Source organism: Salvelinus fontinalis, chromosome 20 (genome assembly GCF_029448725.1).
Source record: "Salvelinus fontinalis isolate EN_2023a chromosome 20, ASM2944872v1, whole genome shotgun sequence".
Lineage (NCBI taxonomy): Eukaryota > Metazoa > Chordata > Actinopteri > Salmoniformes > Salmonidae > Salvelinus > Salvelinus fontinalis.
Window position 1 is genome coordinate 35672987 of NC_074684.1, and position 20501 is coordinate 35693487.

The 20501-nt window shown below is 46.1% G+C and overlaps 1 protein-coding gene across 1 annotated transcript in view; it reads left to right on the forward strand.

Annotated features, from left to right (window-relative positions):
- LOC129817890 (neurexin-3b-beta-like) overlaps positions 1-20501 on the forward strand; it is a 72251-nt gene that overhangs the window by 36358 nt on the left and 15392 nt on the right. The window lies entirely within an intron of this gene.

The window sequence follows — 20501 nt, forward strand, 5'->3', positions numbered from 1 at the left end:
GTGTGTAGAGGTATGATATGGCAACAGTGTGTGGAGGTATGATATGTCAACAGTGTGTGGAGGTATGATATGTCAACAGTGTGTGGAGGTATAATATGTCAACAGTGTGTGAGTTATGATATGTCAACAGTGTGTGGAGGTATGATATGTCAACAGTGTGTGGAGGTATGATATGTCAACAGTGTGTAGAGGTATGATATGGCAACAGTGTGTGGATGTATGATATATCAACAGTGTGTAGAGGTATGATATGGCAACAGTGTGTGGAGGTATGATATATCAACAGTGTCTGAGGCACTGTTGGCATGGTGTAGTAGTATTGCCTCTGGTTGGAAACGCAAGCCGACAAGGGAATCCTCCTCATTTCAACTATGTAGTCTATCATGGGAGATGAACGTCTCTTTCTCGATTAATGCCACACACACATGCACACATGCCCGCTCACACACACACACACACACACACACACACACACACACACACACACACACACACACACACACACACACACACACACACACACACACACACACACACACACACACACACACACACACACACACACACACTGTCTGAGGGTCATTAGGATTGTAGGCTGTAATGTAGTTTACCTGAGAGAGCCAGGCCTTGAAGGGGTGGGTTTGAAAGGGATTTGCGTTGTTTTCGTCAGTGTAAAATTGCTTTCGTCCATCATCTTCAAATAGGTAGGTTTGCATTGTTGGTGAGGGGAAAATGAATGGAGGAGAAGAATTGGTTGCGAAAATAATTGTCTCTGTTTTGCCTGCTGAAATGAATTACATTGTTTAATTTAGAGAGGGTCATTTCTTTATGATGGAGTGTTTAATTAACTCACTTGATCTTTTGTGTTCATTATTACCTATTAATAACGCATTGCTACAATTGATTAGACATTTACCTCACGGTATTACTTCTACTACCTGGATCAGGCTTTCTGAGAACAGTATTTCATAACACTTTTCATCAATGCAACAGATAACCATTAGACATCATTTACGCACCGCAGGGAGGACACAGGGTAGTTAAGAGATCTCTCAGGAGAGTTGTGGTAGGGGGGAGTAGGGATCTCTCAGGAGAGTTGTGGTTAGGGGGAAGTAGGGATCTCTCAGGAGAGTTGTGGTAGGGGGGAGTAGGGATCTCTCAGGAGAGTTGTGGTAGGGGAAAGTAGGGATCTCTCAGGAGAGTTGTGGTAGGGGGGAGTAGGGATCTCTCAGGTGAGTTGTGGTAGGGGGGAGTAGGGATCCCTCAGGAGAGTTGTGGTAGGGGGAAGTAGGGATCTCTCAGGAGAGTTGTGGTAGGGGGGAGTAGGGATCTCTCAGGAGAGTTGTGGTAGGGGGAAGTAGGGATCTCTCAGGAGAGTTGTGGTAGGGGGAAGTAGGGATCTCTCAGGAGAGTTGTGGTAGGGGGGAGTAGGGATCTCTCAAGAGAGTTGTGGTAGGGGAAGTAGGGATCTCTCAAGAGAGTTGTGGTAGGGGAAGTAGGGATCTCTCAGGAGAGTTGTGGTAGGGGGAAGTAGGGATCTCTCAGGAGAGTTGTGGTAAGGGGGAGTAGGGATCTCTCAGGAGAGTTGTGGTAGGGGGAAGTAGGGATCTCTCAGGAGAGTTGTGGTAGGGGGAAGTAGGGATCTCTCAGGAGAGTTGTGGTAGGGGGGAGTAGGGATCTCTCAGGAGAGTTGTGGTAGGGGGGAGTAGGGATCTCTCAGGAGAGTTGTGGTAGGGGGAAGTAGGGATCTCTCAGGAGAGTTGTGGTAAGGGGGAGTAGGGATCTCTCAGGAGAGTTGTGGTAGGGGGAAGTAGGGATCTCTCAGGAGAGTTGTGGTAGGGGGAAGTAGGGATCTCTCAGGAGAGTTGTGGTAGGGGGAAGTAGGGATCTCTCAGGAGAGTTGTGGTAGGGGGAAGTAGGGATCTCTCAGGAGAGTTGTGGTAGGGGGGAGTAGGGATCTCTCAAGAGAGTTGTGGTAGGGGAAGTAGGGATCTCTCAAGAGAGTTGTGGTAGGGGAAGTAGGGATCTCTCAGGAGAGTTGTGGTAGGGGGAAGTAGGGATCTCTCAGGAGAGTTGTGGTAAGGGGGAGTAGGGATCTCTCAGGAGAGTTGTGGTAGGGGGAAGTAGGGATCTCTCAGGAGAGTTGTGGTAGGGGGAAGTAGGGATCTCTCAGGAGAGTTGTGGTAGGGGGGAGTAGGGATCTCTCAGGAGAGTTGTGGTAGGGGGGGGTAGGGATCTCTCAGGAGAGTTGTGGTAGGGGGAAGTAGGGATCTCTCAGGAGAGTTGTGGTAAGGGGGAGTAGGGATCTCTCAGGAGAGTTGTGGTAGGGGGAAGTAGGGATCTCTCAGGAGAGTTGTGGTAGGGGGAAGTAGGGATCTCTCAGGAGAGTTGTGGTAGGGGGAAGTAGGGATCTCTCAGGAGAGTTGTGGTAGGGGGAGTAGGGATCTCTCAGGAGAGTTGTGGTAGGGGGAGTAGGGATCTCTCACACATTCAATGACATAATTGTGTTAGTTTTCAGCCAGTTGTTTTCCAAGGAATTGTGTCAAGGTCCAGATTGCAGTTGTGGGGTGTGTGATCAAACCACCATATCCATGTGATCATTCTTTATATGATGGTGGCCTATGTGTTCGCCACGTCCTCCCACTGGATTGTGGGAGATGGATGCCATGGCTGGGCAAAGCTCGCTGATCCCAATTAGCAGACTACAGTTAGGCAGATGGATGGCGCCTGATCCCTTACTGCCTGGTGTGTAGGGCTCCTCAAGGACTGGGTCAACCTGGGCTGTTAGAGAAAACACACACACACATGCAGTAGTCCTGTCAAGCTGCTCAAACACACTCAGCGGAGTCTGCGCCGAAGAACACAAACACACACATCTTGAAAAGGAACACCGCGGAACATAGAGAAACAGAGGTGTCTCTCCTCTCTCCATCTCCCTTGCTTGCTAACACAACATCTCACCCCAGCACTGCCAAGACACGTTGTTCCCTCACTGATGGGGGTCTTGTCTTATGTGGATACATCTTTTATGTGTTTTCTGTGGAGTGTGTGAGTGTTTGGGATTAGAGGTTGGTATGTAGAGGGAGGCCCATTAGACTAGCCAGGTCTCTGTGTGCCAGTTTGTCTCTCAGTGAGGGGGAATCAGGGGGGAGCACACACACACACACACACACACACACACACACACACACACACACACACACACACACACACACACACACACACACACACACACACACACACACACACACACACACACACACACACACACACACACACACACACACACACACAGGGAAGCAGGCAGCTCCAGGGGTGAACTGCAGGGGTGTGGGTGGATGTGGATGTGTCCATGTCTCACTGGGCTAGACGGATCCACCGTGTGTGTGTGTGTGTGTGTGTGTGTGTGTGTGTGTGTGTGTGTGTGTGTGTGTGTGTGTGTGTGTGTGTGTGTGTGTGTGTGTGTGTGTGTGTGTGTGTGTGTGTGTGTGTGTGTGTGTGTGTGTGTGTGTGTGTGTGTGTGTGTGTGTGTCCATGTCTCACAGAGGAGACCGATCCACAGTGTCAGTGTGTGTCCTGTCAGCCATCACAACGGGGCGTTGACACACCATGGGACAACACAACAACACCCACATCAATTACACACACACTATTAGTCTCAGCTGAAACATAGGACACAAGCAGAGCCAGCAGGAGGTAGATGGTCATCCCAGATCATGCTGCTGGCTGCCAACACAACTATACTGAACTAAAATATAAATGCAACATGCAACAATTTGAAAGATTTCATGAGTTACAGTTCACATAAGGAAATCTGTCAATTGAAATAAATGAATTAGGCCCTAATCTATGGATTTTAGATGACTGGGCAGGTGCACAACCATGGGTGGGCCTGGGAGGGCATAGGAGCCAGGCCCACCCCACTGTGGAGCCAGGCCCAGCCATTCATAATACGTTTCTTCCCACAAACGGGCTTTATTACCCACAGAAATACTCCTCAGTTTCATCAGCTGTCCGGGTCTCAGACGATCCCGCAGGTGAAGAAGCCGGATGTGGAGGTCCCAGGCTAGTGTGGTCTGCGGTTGTGAGGCCGGTTGGACATACTGTCAAATTCTCTAAAACAATGTTACAGATGGCTTATGGTAGAGAAATTAACATGCAATTCTCTGGCAACAGCTCTGGTGGACATTCCTGCAGTCAGCATGCCAATTGCACGCTCCCTTAAAACTTGAGACATCTGTGGCATAGTGTTGTGTGACAAAACTGCACATTTTAGTGGCCTTTTATTGTCCCCAGCACAAGGTACACCTGTGTAATGATCATGCTGTTTAATCAGCTTCTTGATATGCTACACCTGTCAGGTGGATGGATTGTCTTGGCAACAGAGAAATGCTCACTAACAGGAATGTAAACAAATGTGTGCACAAAATGTGAGAGAAATATGCTTTTTGTGCGTACAGAAAAGTTCTGGGATCTTTTATTTCAGCTCATGAAACACGGGACCAACACTTTACATGTTGCGTTTATATTTTTGTTCGGTATAGCTGACTGCATGGGTTGAACAGTTGTTTCACGCCAAACTGAACATACTCACTGTGGCTGACTCATGTGTACTGTACATATAAATGATGCACCTTTTGGCAGCAGTGTTCTCTCAAAATAAATATATAGTTTTGAAGGAATGCTGGCTTTTTGCGTCCTCTTTCCCTCCTCACATCAGAAAGCCCACTACCTCACAGCACCATCGGTCTCTGTCGAGGTAAATCAAGGTTTGACGGCGGGGGTGGGGTGGGGGCTGGAGTGTGTGAGCGTGCATGCACGTGTAAATCAGGGTTTGACTTGGCCCTGTTCACAGCCAAGTTGATGTAAAGCCTTAATGTGAATAATGAATCTCTCCTGCACATCGGTGTATGTTCTCACCAGCCGTGCCCTTAGAGCCTACCATAAGTTCAGCTGACTAGTGTGTGTGTGTGTGTGTGTGTGTGTGTGTGTGTGTGTGTGTGTGTGTGTGTGTGTGTGTGTGTGTGTGTGTGTGTGTGTGTGTGTGTGTGTGTGTGTGTGTGTGTGTGTGTGTGTGTGTGTGTGTGTGTGTGTGTGTGTGTGTGTGTGTGTGTGTGTGTGTGTGCGTGCGTGTGTGTGTGTGTGTGTGTGCGTGCGTATGTGAGTAACACAGCGTAAATACACACTATGTAAATAGCGTGGCGTTGCCTTTGATGTGGTAATGAAATGTGTTCTGGCTAAGCACCGCGATGTTCTGGTTCATTCTGAATGGGGAAAAGGAGGATGATGATTCCCATTGTTGCCCATAGAGAGTTGTTACAGTGCATTATGTAGCCAATGTATGTGTCCCAAATAGCACCCTATTCCTTATGTAGTGCACTACTTTTGACTAGGCAACATAGGGCTCTGTTCAAAAGTAGTGCACTATAGGACATAGGGTGCTATTTTGGGATGCAACCAATACCAATGAGCCCATGAAAGAGAATAGGAATCGTGTACAGCAGGGGCTCTGGAGTATATTTTATGCAATTTCTTCATCAATTAGTTGTAATGCTTTCAACTTTCATCTTTTTTAAATAGAAACATCGAATATGCTTAATTTGGGGTTGTGCTCGTTAAGGGTTGAACTCAGAAGGGACCTCGTTGTTTAATTTGTGATAAGTAAAGATTTCAGCTTAGTGGGCTGTGTAACGAACGACGCACAGCGAAGCACATCAATTCTGTATCGCAGCCTTAAAGTTGATAACATCTTCCTTGTGAGAGAAGCTGGTGAGGCATTCAAATGCAATGACAGGACAAGGTGACTTATCAAACTGTATCTCTTTTTGAATTCAACCCCAACAGCCTTCCATTCAATTCAATCAACTAGTATTCTTGCTGTGTTTGCAGTATTATTGAGGGAGCTGGAGCTGTTATAGTGTTGTGAGCCTGTTCCAGAGTCATTATCCCTGACCAGAGACCAGAGTATGATAGCTGACAGATGCTTAGAATAACTCAGCCAAGACCTCCTTTCTTCTCCCTGGGTCCTAGAGAGCCCTTTCCCCTACTGCCCTAGTACTGTCATCCTCCCTCCAATCCTCCCCTTCTCCTCTTCCCGTTCTCTCCTCTCCTCCTCTCCCTAGGAACATGTCCCAGAGAGCCTTTCCCCTACTGGCCTAGTAATGTCATCCTCCCTCCAATAATCCCCTCCACCTTTCCTATCTGCCCTTCTTGTTATTCTTTCATCTCATCCTCTCCTCTTTTACTCCCTTCCTCTTCCTCTCCTCTACCTGGGTGCATGTCCTAGTGAGCCCTTTCCCCTACTATCCTACTATCCTCCCTCAAATCATCCCTTCACACCTCTTGTCCTCATCCTCTCTTCTACATTCCTCTCATCCTCCTTTTTAAAAATCTTCCCATCCCTTAGCCTCTCTTCCTCTCATCCTTCCCTCTTCTCCTTCTCTCCTCCTGTCCTCTTCTCATCCTCTGATCACCAAGGACTCTCAGGCCCTTACCTTTCCCCCTCCATTATTCTCACTTCACTCTTTAAACAGGAAACCACACATGGTGACTAGACCCTACTTCTCAACACTGGTACATATAATTGAAACATCCCTATACAGTAACAACCTGGCGAGCGTACAGAACATAACGTATGTCTCGCTAATTTTAGCTGCATAGCACATATCACACTGCACAGCATGGGATGAGTCTCACCTCTCTCCCAGCCCCCTTCCTTCCTTCCTCTCTCTCTCTCTCTCTCTCTCTCTCTCTCTCTCTCTCTCTCTCTCTCTCTCTCTCTCTCTCTCTCTCTCTCTCTCTCTCTCTCTCTCTCTCTCTCTCTCTCTCTCTCTCTCTCTCTCTCTCTCTCTCTCTCTCTCTCTCTCTCTCTCTCTCTCTCTCTCTCTCTCTCTCTCTCTCTCTCTCTTGCGCTCTCCCCCCTGCTCTCTTTCTCTCCTGTCCCTCTCTTTCTCTCCCCTCTCTCCCTCTCTCTCTCCCTGAGTGTTTTCTGAGTGTTTTGTCAGCCCCTCCCTGATGACCTTGTCCTGTGCAGCAGCAGGCCCAGTGATTAAGGATCGGGTCCAAAGACCATTTCCTTTTCCACAGGAAGATAAACGACTTCTGTTTGATATGGGCTGCCTACTGGCCCACCGGGCAATTAGACTGCACTGTACCTTTTGTCCTGAATGGCACCCTATTCCCTATATAGTGCACCAGGGCCCATAGGGCTCTGGTCAAAAGTAGTGCACTATGTAGGGAATACTGTAGGGTGCAATTTGGAACGTAGACTGAGATACTGCCAGCCAACAACCGTGCTCTCAGCACTGTGTACAGAAGCCAGACCAGAGAAAGAAATACACCACACAAACTATTCCACTGAAACTGCAATGCGAGGGCGACAGTGTGAACAAATTAAATGTATTTCCTACTTCTTTTTTTTAAAACATGTTTTACTGCGATATATAATGCTGACTGCAGGAGGTCGAAGAAGAAGAAGCAGAGAGAAGATGACAAAGAAGTGAGAAAAGGCCCACCAAGGGCGGCACAATGGAAATATCAATATTTGATCTTGGAAATCACTTAGGGCAAGGCTTTAGATTGAGAGTTGGTTTTAGAACCCATTTAGCTGTAATACATCTACTATATTAAGGGACAAAGTCAACATCAGAAAACTAACCTCGTCTGTAAGGGTATTATAGTTCGGGGCACCGGCGTTCTATTACAGCCCTGTATAATCGCTAATGTATTTTGTGTTAACGAAAAGCAATCATGTAATTGTAGACCTCATTCAGCAGCATCATATAGTAACACACTCTTTAGAAAAAGAAATCAAGGGAACAAAACTGTGTACATGCCAGAGTTAGGGGGCAAACGAACTACTTATCCTTTACAGCATTGCGGTCTGTGTCGTCCAATCACAGAGCAGATACAAGTCACGTGATCGGTTAGTGAACACGTGATGGCTCATGTGTTTGCTAACAGATCACGTGACTTGTATCTACTCTGTGATTGAACGATACAGACCGCGAGGCTCATGATCAGTGTAGGTTTTGGTGCTTTTTGAAACAGAAACTAATGATAAAAACGTGACTTCTCAACACAGAGGTTGAAACATTCATAACTGATGGGCACTTCATTAACACACAGATTGTTTTGCATTCTCGGTAGAAAATATAATTTTTACGTTGCACAGCATTGCTCTCGCAAATATTTGATATCACCATGGGTAACGAGGATTGAGAATCCACTTCCGGAACCTCTCGTTGCAGCTCATAGCATACAGTATATGGGCCATCACATACATGACCCTACCTCCCACCCTCCTCTCCTCCTGTCTTTATCTTCTCTCATCTATCTGCGAGGGAGAGAGTGAAAATAGTTGTGTCAGCCTATTGATAGTTATATGGCTGAATGACATCGATTCCCCTTGTAATACAAGCCTCTCCCTTGTCGTCCTGTCAAAGCCAAGATTGGACATGATAACACAGATCAAGACATGAGCCAATCGAAATGAAAGCTTCCGGCAAGGAGATGACTATCTGGGGGAAAGGAGAGGAGACAGGAGTAGAGAGAGGGAAGAGGAGGAGGAGGAGGAGAGTGGAAGAGAGGAGAGGAGACAGGAGGTAGAGGGAAGAGGAGGAGAGTGGAGGAGAGGATAGAGGAGATAAGACTAGAGAAGAGAGGGAAGAGGAGGAGAGTGAAGAGGAGAGAGGAGACAGGAGTAGAAGAGAGAGGGAAGAGGAGGAGAGTGGAGGAGAGGAGATGAGAGGTGTAGAGGAGAGAGGGAAGTGGAGGAGAGGAGAGAGGGAAGAGGAGGGGAGTGGAGGAGAGAAGAGAGGAAAGAGGAGGAGAGTGGAGAGGAGGGGGTGATGCGGGGAGAGGAGACCAGGTGTGAGGAGAGAGGGAAGAGGAGGAGAGGAGGGGGGTGGGGAGAGGAGACCAGGGGAGAGGAGTGGAGTGGAGAAGAGAAGAGGGAAGGAGAGGAGACTAACTTTTGCACAGACTTTGCTGATAACTTCTTTATTGAGGAAAAATGTACTTATTACGACTGTAATATGTGGTTGTCTCACCTAGCTATCTTCAAATGAATGCACTATCTGTATGTCGCTCTGGTTAAGAATGTCTGTTGAATGACTACAATGTAATAGTAGTGGAAAGGAAAGGAGAGGGGGGAGATGAGAGGAGAGAGGGACAAGAGGAAAGGAGGGGAGAGGAGAGAGAGAAGAGGAGAGAGGAAAGCAGAGGAGAGGAGAGAGAGAGAGAAGAGGAGAGAGGGGAGGAGAAGAGTGGAGAGGAGAGGAGAAAGGGAAGAGAAGACGAGACTGGGTAGAGAGGAGAAGAGGGGAAGGGAGAGTGGGAGCCTGGCTTCAGTTTTCCAGGAGCTTTCCTGGTCATTGTCATGGCGGTCGTGCCTTGTGTCTGTTGTGTAAAACAAAATGTGCTGTACGTACGGTGCATGACCAAAAGTATGTGGACGTCTGCTAGTTGAACATCTCATTCCAAAATCATGGACATTCATATAGAGTTGGTCCCCCCTTTGAAGCTATACCAGCCTCCACTCTTCTGGGAAGGCTTTCCACTGTTGGAACATTGCTGCTGGGACTTGCTTCCATTCAGCAACAAGAGCGTTAGTGAGGTCGGGCACTGATGTTGGGTGATTAGGCCTGGCACGCAGTCGGCGTTCCAATTCATCCCAAAGTTGTTCGATGGGGTTGAAGTCAGGGCTCTGTGCAGGCCAGTCAAGTTCTTCCACACCAATCTCGACCAACCATTTCCGTATGGACCTCGATTTGTGCACGGGGACATTGTCATGCTGAAACAGGAAAGGGTCTTCCCCAAACTGTTGCCAAGAAGTTGAAAGCACAGAATTGTCTAGAATGTAATTGTATGCTCTTGAATTAAGATTTCCTTTCACTGGAACTAAGGGGCCTAGCCCGAACCGTGAAAAACAGCCCGAGACCATTATTCATCCTCCACCAAACTTTACAGTTGGCACTATGCAATGGGGCAGGTAGCGTTCTCCTGGCATCCACCAAACCCAGATTAGTCCGACGGACTGCCAGATGGTGAAACGTGATTCATCACTCCAGAGAACACGTTTCCACTGCTCCAGAATCCAATGGTGTTGACCTTTACACCACTCCAGCCGACACTTGGCATTGCGCATGGTGATCTTAGGCTTCTTGGTCTGCTCGGCCATGGGAACAAAATTTATGGAGCTCCCGATGAATTGTTATTGTGCTGACGATTCTTCCAGAGACCGTTTCGAACTCGGTAGTGAGTGTTGCAACCGAGGACAGACGATTTTTACACGCTACATGCTTCAGCAACACTCGGCGGTCACGTTCTGTGAGCTTGTGTGACCTACCACTTCGCGGTTGAGCCATTCTTGCTCCAAGACTTTTCCACTTCACAATAACAGCACTTAGTGAGGACCGGGGCAGCTCTTGCAGGGCAGAAATTTGGCGAACTGACTTGTTGGAAAGGTGGTATCCTATGACGGTGCCACGTTGAAAGTCACTGAGCTCTTCAGTAAAGTAATTCTACTGTCAATGTTTGTCTATGGAGAGTGCATGGCTGTGTGCTCGATTTTATACACCTGTCAGCAATGGGTGTGGCTGAAATAAACAAATCCACCAATTTGAAGGGGTGTTGTACATTATACATATTTTTGTATATAAAGTGGATGTATTTATAACCCATGGAATATACAGTGCCAGTCAGAAGTTTGGACACGCCTACTCATTCCAGGGTTTTTCCTTATTTTTCCTATTTTCTACATTCTACATGGAATCATGTAGTAACCAAAAAAGTGTTTAACAAATATTTGAGATTCTTAAAATTAGCCACCCTTTGCCTTGATGACAGCTTTGCACTCTCTTGGCATTCTCTCGACCAGCTTCATAAGGTCACCTTGAATGCATTTCAATTAACAGGTGTGCCTTGTTGAAAGTTAACCTCTTAATTTGTGGAATTTCTTTCCTCCTTAATGCTTTTGAGTCAATCAGTTGTGTTGTGACAAGGTAGGGGTGGTATACAGAAGAAGCCCTATTTGGTTAAAGACATAGTCCATATTATGGCAAGAACAGCTCAAATAAGCAAAGAGAAACGACATTCCATCAATACTTTAAGACATGAAGGTCAGTCAATCTGGATGATTGTGGAGGCCAGGACATCTGATGCAGCACTCCATCACTCTCATTTTTGGTCAAATAGCTCTTACTTAGCCTGGGGGTGTGTTGGGTCATTGTTCTGTCTGTCACACCCTGGCCTTAGTTATCTTTGTTTTCATTATTATTTTAGTTAGGTCAGGGTGTGACATGGTGAAGTATGTGTTTTTTGTATTGTCTAGGGTGTTGTTTGGTTTAGGGGGTTTAGTAGAATAGATGGTTTAATGTTCAGTGTAGGTGTCTAGGAAAGTCTATGGTTGCCTGAATTGGGTCTCAATTAGAGACAGCTGGTTATTGTTGTCTCTGATTGGGAGCCATATTTAAGGCAGCCATAGGCTTTAGCTGTTTGTGGGTCATTTTCTATGTCTATGTTGAACGTAAGTGTCACGTTCCTGACCTATTTCTGTTAGTTTGTTGTATGTGTTAGTTGGTCAGGACGTGAGTTTGGGTGGGCATTCTATGTTGTCTGTTTCTATGTTGGTTTAGGGTTGCCTGGTATGGCTCTTAATTAGAGGCAGGTGTTTGGCGTTCCTCTAATTGAGAGTCATATTTAGGTAGGTTGTTTCACAGTGTTCGTTGTGGGTGGTTGTCTCCTGTGTCAGTGTTTGTCGTCACCATACGGGACTGTTCGGTTTGTTTTTGTACATCGTCATTTTGTGTAGTCTATTTTCCCTGTTCGTGCGTTCTTCGTGTTTATGTAAGTTCGTCGTCCAGGTCTGTCTACTCCGTTTGTTGTTTTGTTAGTTATAGTGAAGTTCGTGTTTTTTCGTCTTTTCTGTAAATAAATTATGTCAACTTCAGAAGCTGCATTTTGGTTCTATCCATGGAGAACCGTTACAGTAAGTAGTTTGTGTGTGCACTTGCGTTTGTAGCTTCACGGTCATTTGTTGTTTTGTTAGTTTGTATAAGTGTTTCGTGTTACGTCTTCTTATAATAAAAAAAAGAAGATGTATTCATATCATGCTGCGCCTTGGTCCACTCTCTCTAAAGAAGACAATCGTGACACTGTCGAAAAACAAATGATATTCCCACTAAGCGCAAACCAGATGGGATGGCGTATCGCTGCAGAAAGCTTTGGTAGCCATGCTGGTTAAGTGTGCCTTGAATTCTAAATATATCACATACAGTGTTTCCAGAAAAGCACCTCCACACCATTACACCACCTCCTCCATGCTTCACGGTTGGAACTATACATGCGTTCACCTACTCTGCGTCTCACAAAGACACGGTGGTTGGAACCGAAAATCTCAAATTTGGACTCAGACTAAAGAACAGATTTCCACCGGTCTAATGTCCATTGCTTGTGTTTCTTGGCCCAAGCAAGTCTCTTTTTCTTATTGGTGTCCTTTAGTAGTGGTTTCTTTGCAGCAATTCGACCATGAAGGACTGATTCCTCTGAACAGTTGATGTTGAGATGTGTCTGTTTCTTGAACTCTGTGAAGCATTTATTTGGGCTGCAATTTCTGAGTCAGGTAACTCTAATGAACTTATCCTCTGCAGCTGAGGTAACTCTGGGTCTTCCTTTCCTCTGGCGGTCCTCATGAGAGCCAGTTTCATCATAGAGATTGATGGTTTGTGCGACTGCACTTGAAGAAACTTTCAAAGTTCTTTAAAGTTTACGGATTCAAATCAAAATCAAATCAAATGTATTTATATAGCCTTTCGTACATCAGCTGATATCTCAAAGTGTTGTACAGAAACCCAGCCTAAAACCCCAAACAGCAAGCAATGCAGGTGTAGAAGCACAGTGGCTAGGAAAAACTCCCTAGAAAGGCCAAAACCTAGGAAGAAACCTAGAGAGGAACCAGGCTATGAGGGGTGGCCAGTCCTCTTCTGGCTGTGCCGGGTGGAGATTATAACAGAACATGGCCAAGATGTTCAAATGTTCTAATGTTGTTCTAATGTTCATAAATGACCAGCATGGTCAAATAATAATAATCACAGTAGTTGTCGAGGGTGCAGCAAGTCAGCACATCAGGAGTATATGTCAGTTGGCATTTCATAGCCGATCATTAAGAGTATCTCTACCGCTCCTGCGGTCTCTAGAGAGTTGAAAACAGCAGGTCTGGGACAGGTAGCACATCCGGTGAACAGATCAGGGTTCCATAGCAGCAGGCAGAACAGTTGAAACTGGAGCAGCAGCACGGCCAGGTGGACTGGGGACAGCAAGGAGTCATCATGCCAGGTAGTCCTGAGGCATGGTCCTAGGGCTCAGGTCCTCCGAGAGAGAGAACGAAAGAGAGAATTAGAGAGAGCATACTTATTGACTGACCTTCATGTCTTAAAGTAATCATGGACTGTCATTTCTCTTTGCTTATATGAGCTGTTCTTGCAATAATATGGACTCGTTCTTTTACCAAATAGGGCATCTTCTGTTTACCAACCCTTCCTTGTCACAACACAACTGATTGGCTCAAACATTAAGAAGAAAATAAATTTGACAAAATAACTTTAAGGCACACCTATTAATTGAAATGCATTCCAGGTGACTACCTCAGGAAGCTGGTTGAGAGAATGCCAAGAGTGTGCAAAGCAGTCATCAAGGCAAAGCGTGGCTACTTTGAAGAATCTCAAATATAAAATCTATTTTGGTTTGTTTAACACTTCTTTTGATTACTACGTGATTACCGCTACAATGTGCTCCAGGGAACAGGAACTTCTTATTCCGTGTCTTACATTTGCCTTTCCTCCCTTCCTCTACTGTGGCCACTCTGATCTCCACGACAACAACTCACTCAGCTAGATGATATCAATGGAAATGGTCGTAGGCTATAAAAGAGAGCACTTGAGTTAGAATTTGTTCATGCTTCCTTTGTTTTCACCCGCCAAAAAACGATCTCTCCGCCGTAGGGGTTCTGTTGTTGCATTATAAATAAAGCAAATTGGGTTTCGATGGTTGAGATGATATGTGGCCTTGTAGATGTATGCTGTTGTCTTCTACCTCAAAGGCTTTTCCCTCTGTTTCCTCTGGGTAGAAAGCGGAGCAGGGTATTTGTTCAGATAACAGTCTAGGCGTAATGTGTAATATGTAACAACCCCTGCTTTGTGATATGTCACCGTATATGAATATACGAGCACATTTGACCATCTCTTTCCCTAGGTTCTGACACAGGGCTATGCCATCTTATAATTAATATAGAACCCGGGGCAGAGATCCTGTTGAGCTAGAGATGTGTTGTGTTGTTCTTACAGACCCAGGGGGAAATGACAGTGTTACAGCATGTTTGCCTTTCTACTGTCTCACCATGCAGAGTGTATGGCTGTAGTAGGGCTTATACCCAGCTTATCAGATCACCGCAATATAGGATGGCCCAGAGCGGTACATATCCAAATGTAAATAAATAAATGGTTCTGGGATGTCCAACACATTCAACTACAGTTCAATTAAATAAAGTATAGTGTGTTCTCTCTTGTACTATTATGTTGGAAAAAAAATGTATGTTTAATTTTACTCTCTCTGTCTTTCTCTCTCTTTGTTACAGCTTTTAACAAAGACACAGGTGTGGTCGATTATGTTACGGTTGTGTAACTATAATGGCAGTGGCCTTGACTATGAGCACCTCTCAGTGTCATGGTGTAGCTGTAGTGGGCTGTGGTGTTCTCACAGCGCCTCACCGGCCATGCCTCACTAACCTCAGGTGTGAGAGAGATGGATGAAACTGTGAAAGCACTTCCCGTGTTCCCGTGAAAGTTGTGCTCTCCTGTCCTCCTACAAAATAACTTAACTGTTAAACGTGGTTCTCATACTCCGTCCAAACCATAGAGATACCGTTTTCATTCTGTGCTCCAAACTGAGCGAAACAATGTGTGAAACATCAGTGAATATTTGAATATTTTAATATTTATCATCCTCAAAGTGAATATGATAAGAGCCTTTTCTAGTTTTTAGCTCAACATTTTGTTCTGAATGTGATTAAAATCGACACCTTTTTTTGGAGGGTCAAGCCTGATTGCGCATCTAGCTGGTGATTTCTTCAGTTGCCGGTGGTAATTATATGCTCGGCCTGATAATGGTGGCTGCAGCGCAAGGCTGGATGATGATTCTGAGACTCTTAGAAGCACTGATTAGTTCCCTAAAAACAGACAGGGATGGAGAATCGTCCATGTCCACCATTTTGTAGCACCACAAGGAGAATGGCTAGGCTGTGTGTGTGTGTGTGTGTGTGTGTGTGTGTGTGTGTGTGTGTGTGTGTGTGTGTGTGTGTGTGTGTGTGTGTGTGTGTGTGTGTGTGTGTGTGTGTGTGTGTGTGTGTGTGTGTGTGTGTGTGTGTGTGTGTGTGTGTGTGTGTGTGTGTGTGTGTGTGTGCGTGTTTACGGTGGGTGCGTGCATGTGTGTCGGAAGCTGTCTGTATTTGATCTCAGTGGGATCCTTTTAGAATACCCACGTCAAAGGTAACGGCTGTTATAATGAGCTCTGTAGTCTCGGTCTCGATTTTGTCTTGTTTCTTTGTTGTTTAAAGATGATGTAACCGCATTATATGGTGTATGTCAGATATACAATAGCCTTGAATCATTCACATTACGCAAACTCACATGGCCACACACGTATGTACACAGGCGCAGACACACACACACACACACACACAAGCACACACACTGCACCGCCACCCTGTAATCCCCTTCGGCTCATGCACACACAATCCACCACACACACTCACTCTCGCTTCCAGAAATTAAGATGAGACAGTTTGTTGAGAATAATTGCAGTAAAAATAAATCACTTTGCTGCCAAAATATATCCCACTCTATGCTATGGAGATTTAGCCTGAGAATTGGATTCCTTCAGCTGTGAAATCCCTTTCTGTAGTCCTGCCGGCCATGCACATCATTATTCTACACTATAGCATAATACATAGGCAGGAAACACTATTGCTGTCTTCAATGCACAGGCATTGAAATGATTGATGTTTCTGACCGTCTAGGAGACAGGTGTGTGATTCATAATGCAGACATCAGTTCATTGGTTTAGCATCAGCGTAAAGGTGAGGATCAAATCCTCAGAAGACTAGACTATCTCAAACATCTCAGTTAAAATCATTGTGGATTTGACTTTGAATATAATCTATGTCAGGAAGTCTGATCTGCGTTAAGTTCCAAAAATAGAGGATATGCATGATTCAGAACCTGGCCACATTGAACTTTCATCAAGCTTGTAGAAAGTGAAGGAACCAACACAGATTTTCCTTATTTTGTCAAACCCCAAAGGCTCAAGTCTTTTCTTTTTCAGTTCTGCTAGTATTCTGGCCTCTGTGTGAGGTTGGGTCAGAGAGAGGAGAGAGATTACAAAGCCCAGTAAGAGACTCATTTCCCAGGCTGAGAGCCATGATAGCTTTGTTACTGCCTGACACAACACCCTGCTGCCTGTCACATCTCCTATGGTCCTGTTGTGGGTTTGTCTCTAGACTCAGACAGAAAGCATCAACCCACCATCTCGCCATCCCTCTACTTCCTGACAGAGCACCCCACTGCCTGTCGCACGGTGGCCAATCTCCTCTTGTCCTGTTGTGGGTTTGTTTTCCAACTCAGACGTAGGTTCCCTCTGCTGTGAGAATGTGGTACATTTGTTCCTGGACTCCGACATCTCTATGCTGTGAGACGTATTGGAGAACAGGTGAGAGCCACAGGGCAGAGAACCCCTCAGGGCAGAGACCCCCTCAGGACAGAGACCCCCTCAGGGCAGAGTCCCCCTCCGGGCAGAGACCCCCTCTGGGCAGAGGACCCCTCAGGACAGAGACCCCCTCAGGACAGAGACCCCCTCAGGACAGAGACCCCCTCCGGGCAGAGACCCCCTCAGGACAGAGACCCCCTCAGGGCAGAGACCCCCTCCGGGCAGAGACCCCCTCCGGGCAGAGACCCCCTCAGGGCAGAGACCCCTCAGGGCAGAGACTCCCTCAGGGCAGAGACCCCCTCAGGCACACATGCTTCAAACATGTTCAGTGTGCACAGTGTGCCAAGCATGGGTTACATACAAGTCGATGGGTACAGGCATAAGGATATTTTGGGATGGAAAACAAATCAAATCAAACTTTATTTGTCACATGCGCCGAATACAACAAGTGTAGACTTTACCGTGAAATGCTTACTTAACAAGCCCTTAACCAACAGTGCAGTTCAAAAACAAGACAATATTTACCAAGTAGGCTAAAGGAAAAAGTAATACTAAAAAGTAACACAATAAGAATAACAATAACGGGGCTATATACAGGGGGCACCGTTACCGAGTCAGTGTGCGGGGGTACAGGCTAGTTGAGGTTTTTCTGCAACAAAAGACCTAGAAAAATATATCCAAGGCAGCTGTACGATTTGGATGGATAGTGAGCTGAGATGTGTAGGGAGAGACAGAGATTGGTGGAATAGCCTTTGTTTTAAACTCTGAGTTAGTTTTCTTCTCTTCTCTCTGTGTCCTTTCCTGCATTTGCTATCAGAATAACTTGCAAGCAATATCTTCTCTCAGGAATACACCGGCTTTTTACACACATAATGTGACTTCAATTAATCAGATCATATGCAGTGCCGTCTGAAAGTTTTCAGACCCCTTGACTTTTTCCACATTTTGTTACGTTACATCCTTATTCTAAAATGGATTATATTGTTTTGTTCCCCTCATCAATCTACACACAATACCCCATAATGACAAAGCAAAAACCGTTTTTTAGACATTTATCTAATTTATATATATTTTTTAAAACTGAAATATCACATTTACATAGGTACTCAAACCATTTACTCAGTAATTTGGTGAAGCACATTTTGCTGTTATTACAGCCTTGAGTCTTCTTGGGTATGATGCTACAAGCTTGGCACACCTGTATTTGGGGAGTTTCTCCCATTCTTCGATGCAGATCCTCTCAAGCTCTCTCAGGTTGGATGGGGAGCGTTGCTGCATAGCTATTTTCAGGTCTCTTCTGATATGTTCGATCGGGATCAAGTCCGGGCTCTGGCTGGGCCACTAAAGGACATTCAGGGACTTGTCCCGAAGGCACTCCTGCGTTGTCTTGGCTGTGTGCTTAGGGTCATTGTCTTGTTGGAAGGTGAACCTTTGCCCCAGTCTGAGGTCCTGAGCGCTCTGGAGCAGGTTTTCATCAATGATCTCTCTCTACTTTGCTCCGTTCATCTTTGCCTTGATGCTGACTAGTCTCCCAGTCTCTGCCACTTAAAAACATCCCCACAGCATGATGCTACCACCATGCTTCACCATAGGGATGGTGCCAGGTTTCCTCCAGACGTGACGCTTGGCATTCAGGCCAAAAAGTTTAATCTGGGTTTCATCAGACCAGAGAATCTTGTTTCTCATGGTCTGAGAGTCCTTTATGTGCCTTTTGGCAAACTCCAAGCGACCTGTCGTGTGCCTTTTACTGAGGAGTGGCTTTCGTCGGGCCACTCTACCAGAAAGGCCTGATTGGTGGAGTGCTGCAGAGATGGTTGTCCTTCTGGAAGGTTCTCCCATCTCCACAGAGGTACTTTAGAGCTCTGCCAGAGTGACCATCGGGTTGTTGGTCACCTTCCTGACCAAGGCCCTTCTCCCCCGATTGTTCAGTTTGGCCGGGCGGCCAGATCTAGGAAGAGTCTTGTTGGTTCCACACTTCTTCCATTTAAGAATGATGGAGGCCACTGTGTTCTTGGGGACTTACAATGCTGCAGAAATGTTTTGGTAACCTTCCCAGGTCTGTGCCTCGACACAATCCTGTCTCGGGGCTCTACGGGCAATTCCTTCGACCTCATGGCTTGGTTTTTGCTCTGACACGCACTGCCAACCATTGGACCTTAGACAGGTGTGTGCCTTTCCAAATCATGTCCAACCAATTGAATTTACCACAGGTGGACTCCAATCAAGTTGTAGAAACATCTCAAGGATGATCCATGTAAACATGATGCACCTGAGCTCAATTTCGAGTCTCATAGCAAAGGGTCTGAGTACTTACATAAATAAGCTATTTCTGGGTTTTTATTCACTTTAGATTAAGGCTGTAACGTAACAAAATATGGAAAAAGTCAAGGGGTCTGAATATTTTCCGAATGGACTGTATATTATATATTTTACAGCAATTCGGTCTCTCTCTCACACACACATAACCTCTCTCTCTCTCTCTCTCTCTCTCTCTCTCTCTCTCTCTCTCTCTCTCTCTCTCTCTCTCTCTCTGTCTCTCTCTGTCTCTCTGTCTCTCTGTCTCTCTGTCTCTGTGTGTGTGTGTGTGTGTGTGTGTGTGTGTGTGTGTGTGTGTGTGTGTGTGTGTGTGTGTGTGTGTGAATATATTTATAATAAATAGACTCCCTAACCGTGGAGTGTGTGTATTCGCAGGCATATCAGGGCCATGGTGGTGAGCCTAACTGCCTGCCTGCCTTCTCCTGGGCGGCTACAGCTATCATGGAGATGGCGGAGGAGGTGTCGGCAGCAGCAGCCGCGTTTCATTAGTCTGTCAAACTCAATGATATTTAGAGCCTAGCAGGCAGTGTGGTGGTCCAGCTCTGCAAACTCAATCAGCGCTGTGATTTCATAACCCTGCTCTGTGACACCTCTTATTTTATCTACCTGCTGATCCCTTCTAATAAACGCCGCTCCCCGCCATGCTGAAATACGACCTCTCTGTCCTCCCCAGGTGAGGCCCGAGAGAAGAGGCGAGGGGATAAATCTGAATTGTGGGATAGTGGAGGTTGGCTGATAATCCAACCGGTCGGCAATCGCCTCAAATCCGTCTGCATCCCAAATGGAACCCTGTTCCTTATATAGTGCACAAATTTTGACCAGAGCCCTATGGACCCTGGTCAAACGTAGTGCACTAAATAGGGAATAGGGTGCCATTTGGGACCCACACGCCGTCCCCCGACCATTCCCCCTCTCTGCTGCACAAATCACAGCATTTCAGTAGGACAAGGCTGATCTGTGGCTCTGGGTGTTTCATGAGAGGCCATTGATTGCAGAGGAAGGTGGAGAGGAGGAGCAGGCTGTAAATAACTTGAGCAGGAAGGAGAGGAAAGCTAAAAGGAAAACAATCTGTAGGCAGAGAGGGAGGAGAGAACGCTATGTAAAGAATAATAAACACAATGAAAGATGTTTGACTTGAGATGATATACTGTAGGAAGCTCAGCCCGGGGTGGAATATTCTGGAAACGTACCGTACAGTATAAGCTGGCTAGATGTCCTTGAGTGGGATGGTAGTAGGAGATTGTTGCCGGGCATACACAACACCATTTTGCCACAAATCTGCCACGTTTTTGCCGTTCCCGACAAATGTTCCTGTTCAGGGTCAAATCCTATGAACTTGGGCTAGGATCAGTACGTCGGAAATCGTGTAGTTTGAGCATATCAAGGACGCACCGATTTACGTGCATATTGTAGTATGAGGAGTGCCA